The sequence below is a fragment of the Zalophus californianus genome, chromosome 11 (genome assembly GCF_009762305.2).
Source record: "Zalophus californianus isolate mZalCal1 chromosome 11, mZalCal1.pri.v2, whole genome shotgun sequence".
NCBI lineage: Eukaryota > Metazoa > Chordata > Mammalia > Carnivora > Otariidae > Zalophus > Zalophus californianus.
Window position 1 is genome coordinate 99,348,435 of NC_045605.1, and position 8,041 is coordinate 99,356,475.

Here is an 8,041-nt window from a genome sequence, read left to right on the forward strand (position 1 = left end):
ATATTTTCTCTATATACATACATTTACATCCTATGACAATTATAGTAGGTGTAGAAATTTTTACTCTTTCTCTCCCTCTTTTACATCTGCACTTTACTATCTTTTTTCTTTTTTTAAAAAAAAACTTAATCACATGAAAATTTCTGTTGTCTAGATGGAAGTTTCATTGGTGACATAAATGAAATGCATAATGACATTTATAATGGGAAAATGTTTTGTAATCTCTCATTACCCAAAATAAACACCACCAAATACCGCAAATACAATTTTTATGCATATGATTGGGTTTGATTTATTTCATTATTTTATATAGTCTTAACAATTTTTTTTTTATTTTAACTGTTTTTCCCCAATAGAATATAAGTTACACAAAACTGGATTTTTGTCAGGCCATTTTGTACATTCTAGATCAGGCTCATCACCATCTGAATACCCCTGAGTGACCACCGTCAGAGCCACAGGAGATAGAATAATCACCCAGCCATGCTCTGCCTGAATTCTTGACCTATATACATTTATGAGGTACAATGAAGTGACATTATTCTAAATTAAAAAGTCTGGAGTACTTTTTTATGCAGTAGTGGAATACTGGAACAGAAGCATTCCATATTGTTATTAAATCAACTTTCTTGGTGGCTTTTCTTCCATTATTTCTCTAGATTGGCACCATGTATAGACATTTGATCATCAGTTACTATTAACATTATGAGCTCTGAAATCATTGTCTTCATTGGTGTTGTTTTTGTAAAATGATATTACTGGAACCATATCTATTTAGATTACAAAAGAACTAGCTAGGTAAGTTAGGGTGTATCAAAAATAAATAGTTCAAACAAGTATTATGTTAAAGGAGAGAGAGATTACAGAAAAAAAAAAAACCCTCGCTCATACTTCATTCAGTACTATTGAAAATGGATCCAAATGAGTTGGCAGTGTTTAGTGGGAAACATCTGAAGGAGAACAAATAAACAAAACTTGGCTTCCTTAAATGTAACTTCTTGCTATTTGTTTGAGCACCATAATGATCTCCTTTTCAGATGTCATCTTTCTCAACCAGGAAGACTTGGCAAAATGATGCAGTGAATGTTTCTAGCACAATGATTTTAATTCCTATTAATATTCTCCACCAAAAGAATTAATAGTTAAGTCATGAAATTTTAGAGAATAGGTGATTCCATATTTGAGCAATATAACTAAATTCATCTCATATTATTTCTCAAAAAGCAAGCATGCGTTCATATTTTTTGTATTAGTAAAAGGCATAAAGCTCTGGGGATTTCAATATATGATTCCATCATATATTCAAAGCATTTCTACAAACAGAAAATAAGGTTAACAGAAAAATAAAACAGAGAGATGCAAAAAAAAAAAAAATCCTGAACTTGTTCAAATAACTAGTTCCAATTTCTCCTAAGGTCTATCCATCTCCATTAGTTTAAAATTTTAGCAGTTGGAAAAACAAGCAATACATTACCATACTGAAAAACCTCTACAATGTCTTTTTGTAAAGGTTTTATTGTTCATTTGTTCTTAGATTAATTATAAGTTAAATTTTAAATCAGAAAGAGACAACATCCATCTGTTGAATGGGTAAAACTTGTAAAAATATAAGCTAGAATCATTCAGAAGTTATTCTCCAAAGGCTTACCATACAATATTCTTTATTAGTTGATGTCTTTTTGAAATGAATATAAAGTACATGATGGAGGGAAGGATATTCACAATAACTTTTTTTAGGGAAATAGTATCGGGACATTAACTATTAAATAAGAAATACTTTATTTTCTCAGTAACACATTCCCTAATTACCAGTGTTGGGTTGGGGAAAGTAGACTAGCTCACTAAATATGAGATTTGATGAAAAATTAGTTTCTTATGGGCAGCAGAAATGCTGTGGGTATATCAGAAATTCCAGCATAAAACAACAAGCTCAGGTATGAGTAAGGATAATGGGTGTACACAGTTTATCCATTCACTAGTTGATGGATATTTGGATTATTTCTAGGATTCAAATAAATTGAATAAAGCTGTTATAAATATTGCAATAAGGACTTTGTATGAACATATGTTTTCTTTTGTCTTGGGTAAATAACACAGAGAGAGATTTCCAGGATATATGGTAAGCATATTTTCACTATGTAGGAAACTGTTAGATTGTTTTTTTAATGTGGCTGCTCCATTTTGCTTCTTACTAGCAATGGATGAGGGCTCCATTTGCTCTGTATCGTTGTGAGTACTTTCTGTTGTCATTTACTATTATACTTTAAAAATTCTAGTCCTTCTAATAAGTGTATGAGGTCATATTGTGGTTTTAAATTATATTTCCCTAATCTCAAATGCTATTGAACAATTTTTCATGCACTTAGTTGACAGCTGTGTATCTTCTATGATGATGTGTTTAAGTTTATGTCCATTTTTATTTATTTTCTTTTATTTTCATATTATTGAGTATTAGGGTCTTTACATATTCTGGATATACACTCTTTATTGGGTAGCTATCTAGCAAATATTTTGTACAAGTCAGTGGCTGGTTCATTCCCTCAACAGTGTCTTCCACTAAGCAAAGATTTTAATTATGATGGACAGTTTATCATTTTTTCTCTCCTATGATTCATGAATTTTGGGTTTTATGTGCAGGTTTGTGACTAACCCATAGTCACACAAATATTTTTTCCTCTCTCTACAAACATTATAGTATAAGGTTTTATATTAAGGTCTAAGATCCATTTTGAGACAAGGTTTTTATATGGTGCAAAGAATGAGTCACTGTCTCCTTTTTGTGGTATAAGGTCATTCTTCATATTCAGCATCATTGTTTTAAAGACTATCTTTCCTCCATGGATTTTCCTTAGAAACTGTCAAAAATTGGTTATATTCTGCGAATGAAATTCTGAAGACTATTGCACTCCATTGATCTAGATGTCTATCTTTTCACCAATGCCACACCCTTTATTATTTTAGCTTTGTAGTAAATCTTGATGGACTCATGTGACTCCTTCTAACACTTTTATCCTTTTTCAAAATTGCTTTGACTACCTTATTTCCTTTGAGAGTCCATATGAATTGCAGAACTACCCAGTCAATTTCTGCGAAAATGCTTGTTAATTTTAATTAGAGTTACATTGAATGTGTGGATAATTTGGAATTGCATTTGATGAATAGATCCTTTGTTCATAATTGGACTGGTTACAAACACCATCTTCTCAGCTGGGATGTCTACAGATTTTTTCTTCCTTCCTGTCTCCCTATCTTCCTTTCTTTTCCTTTCTTTTCCTTTCTTTTTTCTTTTCTTTTCTTTTTTCTTTTTTCTTTTCCTTTCTTTTCTTTTTCTTTTCTTTTCTTTCTTTCTTTCTCCCTCTCTCTCTCTTCCTTCCTTTCCCCCTTTCTTTCTTTGTTTCCTTTCTTTTTCTTTCTCTCTCTCTTCCTCTCTTCATCCCTTCTTCCCTTTCTCCTTTTATCTCTTTCTCTCTTTCTTTCGTCTTTCTCACCTGGATTCCATGGTCAACATTCTTTAACTACTAATTTAGAATCTCTGAGTGTACAGTTCAGGCATCTATGCATTGTTTACAATTTTAAAAATTTAAGTACATAACTAGGTACTAATATATAGATTAGTATATGGGATCCCCAAGAGAACACAAAACCATACACAATGCAAAATGTTTGACATTTATTTCTGCCAGATCTCTAATATTCTAATGTTGTACTATATAAAATATGACAGTCTTCTGTACACTGCATTATATCTCCTGTCGATACTTTCTTTTCACGTATTTTTATTGTAGCTCCTCGAACTGCCAATGAACTTAAATATATCTCTTGTACCACTTAGATGTATAGCACTTTAAAAGTTAAATAAGGGGGTGCCTGGGTGGCTCAGAGGGTTAAGCGTCTGCCTTCGGCTCAGGTCATGATCTCCAGGTCCTGGGATCAAGCCCTGCATCGGGCTCCCCGGCTGGCTCAGCGGGGAGCCTGCTTCTCCCTCTCCCTCTGCCTCTCCCTGTTTATGTGCTCTCTCTCACTCTCTCTCTCTCTCTCAAATGAATAAATAAAATCTTAAAAAATAAAATAAAAATTTGAAAAAATAAATAAATAAAAGTTAAATAAGTATGGTAAGATTTATTAAGTGATTTTGAAGTGTGTTCTAGGTTATGCTTTCATATTATTCATTATGTACATGCTTACAGAATTTTGAAAGACGTAAACAGGTGTTAGTCCCAGGAAGAGGAAGCTGGATTTTCAGAGAATTTAAGTCATCAGCCCAATGGCACATAATTATTTAGTATCAGAACCAGGATTATGTCATGTTGTTTTAGATTTCTTTTCCAGCTCTATGCATTTTTTTTTTCCCACTGAGGATCAGGTTATTCCAGAGGCCAAAGTGCATCATATAATCATTGTTCTCATGTAGTTAATTACTCTGGAACTAGTCACCTGTTCATTATGGAAAAAAAAATAAGTCATCTTGTTACTTTTCTGTCCCAGAAGAGTTTATTGTGTTTTGTCCTTGTGGCATTGTTGTGGACTTCAAGAAGACCTTGATAATCTGGCATACAAGTCCAAATGCTTAATATTTATAGTGTGCCTTAACTGAGCGAGCAGTTCATTTCCACAGGTAAGAGGAAAGGATTTCCATCACTTACAAAATATTTTAGAAGCTATGACCTTAAATCTCAAACTAGATTCTACATTTTAAGTTTAGATCTAAGATAGAAATTTCTGGTCAACTCACTGTTGAATTAAAAATTGAATGAGGGTATTCCAGGGAACATAGTAGGGGAAATAGGAAACACTTCCCTTATATTTAGGTCACTAGAGCTATAAATGAGAAAATTGCTTCAATTTATTTGATGGAAAGTAACAGTGAGAATGAGGATAGTAGAAAAAAAATGGCTGTATTTAAAATTTAGGAAAATTATTAAGTAGAAAAATTATCAACCAGCCATTGAGTATATGTCATTTTGGGATCATAAATCAACTTAAAATTTATTTTACTAGTTAGTTAATTGATCTACAAGCTACTGCAGGTTTTTATTTTGTGTGTTTTAATATTGTAGTGTACTTAAGCCTGATGGCTTCCTAAAGAAATTCAAGTATACGTAGATGTTATATTGTATTGATTCTAGGGGATAACATTTCCAGAATAGGGCATGTCACAATGAGTCTGCAATATGGACAAGTGGAAGTAGCTTAAAATGTGTGACAGTACCTGGTGCCATCTGATCATCCCAAAGGCAACTCCATTCCCCAAGGATAGGTGCTTCCCCTGCTCCCCAGCAACGACATCTGGGCAACGGCCATTAAGCTGCATTAGTAAAGATGCTCCAGGAGTGTGGTCCAGCCAAGGCTCTTTCCAGCTCTAAATACTAGTGATGCCACCATCTTCTTGTGCTGTAGACTAAACCACAACCTCTAAGCTCCGTGTGGCATTGCCTTACCCAGAAGTTATGTTTTCCTTTCATGGTCTGTCCTGGCAAGAGACGCCTCTTGAATCAGGAGATTAATATGGTTCTTCAGGAAAGGACCTAGGTGAACTGGGGTTATTACCACAGGCAGTGGCCTTGGTTCACCAAATTTGTCTCTGTTTTGAAGGGGCTTGGTCCAGAGTGACTTGCTAATTTACTCTTAACTGCCTTGTGTGGTGATGGGTAAGTATACTCCATACACTCAATGCAAGTGTCCACTGGGTAGATTTAGCAGCCCTTCCCCCACTACTGAGTGTGAAGGCAGGCTTGATTCAAAACTTCCTTACCCTCCCTACCCAGAGAACTCTCTGACTTCTAGGAGGAAAGGTCAGAAATACCTTATCTTTGGTTTTGTGACTCCCACTTTTGGTGTAACTTGAGAGGCAGCAGGCTGCAGGCTAGGCTGGCAGAAAAGCTCAGTGGCCTAGTCTGGTAGTCCTGAGGAGAACTTGGAAAACCTGTACACATACTGGATTGTGGTTTAATGGATAATGGATAAAGGCTGCATTTTCCCATGTGAGAAGGATCCTAACAAAAACGCCTGTTTTTTTAAGTTCCTGGAGGTCTTAAATGTTCAGAATCCCCAACGATAGACATTTATTTCCCTATGGGAGTGGAACCGTAACCTCACTCAGTCACATTGTAGGGGCCGGTATAGCTGTGGAATTTTCTTAGAAACGCAAGCTTCCAAAAACACCTATGTAGTTAAAGCTGGGAAGAAAGCAGATAAGAATAAAATCAAATTTATTTTTTTATATTCATTAATAAATGTTGTTGTGCCTGGAAATGATCGATCATATAACATGTCAGGGGTTTGTTTTGTTTTGCTCTTTGTCATCTATTGTGTTATTTATATTTCCAAAAAGCTGAATAAATACAATTTTTATTTAAAAAAAAAAAACAAATGTGTGACAGAGACACCTGGACTTTAATCCTGCCTCTGTTAGTAATTTACTGTGTGAGTTGAGTTAAGTTACAGCTCTAGTTGGTTCTCAGTGATCTCATTTATAAAAGGATCCGAATTATTTAGTTTTAGGTTGCACAAGATGAAATACACAAAATTCCTAAACTCTCATGGCCACTTTATAATTTGTGGTAGTTGCCATAATAGCTTGCTTTCTTCTCAAGCTTAGTGTTTGTAGTAGAGTTCTCATGGGTGACCATATGGTCTGTTTCTAACTGTGTTAGAGTTGAGGAACTCATTTGATTTTAGTTTGGGATCTGTATTTTTGCCTTTCAAACTTCTGTATCTCAAAGCAAAATCAGCTAGATGTAAAAACAATCAGTTCTAATTTCTTTAAATATTAGTTGACAGAAATGCCTGTTTGAAGAGCCATCTTGAGTGAAGTAAATGAGCCTCATATTTTGTGTCCACATAATTTCTCTAATGGGGCATTATTTGGAATAAAATTTACCTTCATTCATAAACTACCTTCTTGCCCTACACATATGATCAGATATCAAGAGTTATGAGAAATTATTATGGATAAAATTATGAGGGGGATTTAAATAAACATAGTATTATTTTATTGACATGCTCAAAGCCAGAATGCAGTGACAGAGATGCATTTTTAAAATGTCTGATACCATAGAATATTGGAATTCATTGGGTTTAGTTTCATGAGAATGGTATTTTAATATGTGTCCTATAACACACATATGCATAATAAAAGAAGAAACACTTGGGATCCTTTCATTGCTCAATGCTTTGATGAAAAATTGATTTTATAACTCCCTATTTATTTTGCTGTAGTTAAATAAAATTTGGAAGTCCTATATCATATGTATGCATCCCTCACATATAACAAACACTTTACTAAAACATATTTCAGTGCATCTCATATATAAGCACTCTGCAGTCATATGGTGTTCATGTAGCTGAACAAAACATGCACAAAAATTTTGGTTAATCTTAATTATTCTTTGGTTAGGGGGATAAAGTTACTATTCCCAGGTCATACTAGGTGCTAAATCTGGGAGTTTAATCCAGGGTTTTAGAGTCCAAGTATAATGTTCTTTGTCTTCTACAGGTGTGCTACCTCAGACACATCAATTAAGGTTAGAATTGTATTGAAGCTGGAATTTCCCATGTGTATGTCAGTCAACATGAATTTTTATTGGATTCCTTTAGTAAACCACTTATTAGTCCATTTTTCAAAATTTGCTTGCATATTTCAATTTCTTTTCACTCTGCTTCTTTCTATCCGCTTAATTCCTATTTTGTATCTGATTCTCCTTAGTAAATATTTTTGTATGTAATACATGGATTCTGGGAAAAAAAAGAGAGAAAGAGAGAGAAAACAAAATTTTTTTAAACATAAATGTATTTTTTATGGTCAAACAATACATTAATACATTTTAATGTTGCTAACTGATGGTTTTATGCTGGTTTATTCACATAACCAAACTAAGCTAAAATTTTTTATAAAGCATTTGTGTGTGTGTGTGTGTGTTCTTCTTGAGAAATGTATGAATTATCTGAATTAACACAAAAGTCACTATTTAGCTTAATTACATTTTTTTTTTTTTTTGCTTTGTAATTCTCTAAGGGTCACAAAAACTTTTTTTTTTTTGGT